This window comes from Penaeus monodon, chromosome 29 (assembly GCF_015228065.2).
Source record: "Penaeus monodon isolate SGIC_2016 chromosome 29, NSTDA_Pmon_1, whole genome shotgun sequence".
In the NCBI taxonomy this organism is placed as follows: Eukaryota; Metazoa; Arthropoda; class Malacostraca; order Decapoda; family Penaeidae; genus Penaeus; species Penaeus monodon.
Genome location: NC_051414.1, coordinates 24,494,469 through 24,495,443, shown reverse-complemented (window position 1 = coordinate 24,495,443; position 975 = coordinate 24,494,469). Strand labels below are relative to the sequence as shown.

Here is a 975-nt window from a genome sequence, read left to right as displayed (position 1 = left end):
TTCTTCCAAGAAGTTGCTTTCAGGGTCACAGCATCACCTGTTTTTGTATTCAGGACTGGGCTTATCCCGGGAAATGCAGCTCTTGGAGTGTATTTTCCTTTATTATTTTCCTACTGTTGCTTTCGGTTTTAATAATGAGTGTGGCGATGAGGCATTGATGACTGGAATATTTGAGAATGGTGGTAGGGCCATTGTGATGAAATACATGTTTGATATTATTGAGCGTAAAATTATATGGCTGTATATGTAGAACAAAAAAAAGAGTAAAGAACAATAACTCAGAGGCAGAGAAATACAAAACGTTTAAACAGAAGCTGAAAAACGAGGTTCATTCACTGAGGGATCCCAATTCTAGTTGTGGAGATTGAGGTCTTCATTATTTACCCGCCTTTACATTCACGCTCACTCTTGCTTATGGCGTTTTTTCTCGTTCTTTTCCTTTGTAACTCATCAATTTCTGTTTCAAAATTGATGTAACATGTATTGCTGTTCTTCATTTACTTAATTTTATCTTATTTACCTGAAACTGTATGGTTGGATATTAAGGAAATTCATGAATGGTCCTAAGATTAAGCTGTAGATATTGTAATCAAATTCTTTTCTGAGTAGTTTATTGATATGTACATTCTGAATATATTTTTTTTCGTATCTAAATTAAACATTTTCAAATATAAATATAATCTGTAGCTCCAAGAGTTGATTTTATATTTGGATGCGAAATGTATTTCTTGTACAAAAAATGAGTATCGTCATGCGGTTGTGTAACACGGTGCCGTTTGCTTTAATTGTCGGTAGTATAACGAAAAGTAATGGTGTGGAATTACAGAAAAAAGTATTACAAGGTTTATTTTGTCGGTGTGCTATCGAAGGAACAATACCACGTGACCGTGAGAAAACGAAAGCTAGAGACACGCCGAACTGGTGACGTCACTTTCGCAGAAATTATGGCTAGAGAATGATAGCGATCCGGGAAAT

At 35.3% G+C, this 975-nt stretch overlaps 1 pseudogene; it reads right to left on the bottom strand.

The window, feature by feature from the left end:
- LOC119591780 overlaps window positions 1-975 on the bottom strand; it is a 12,734-nt pseudogene that overhangs the window by 6,073 nt on the left and 5,686 nt on the right.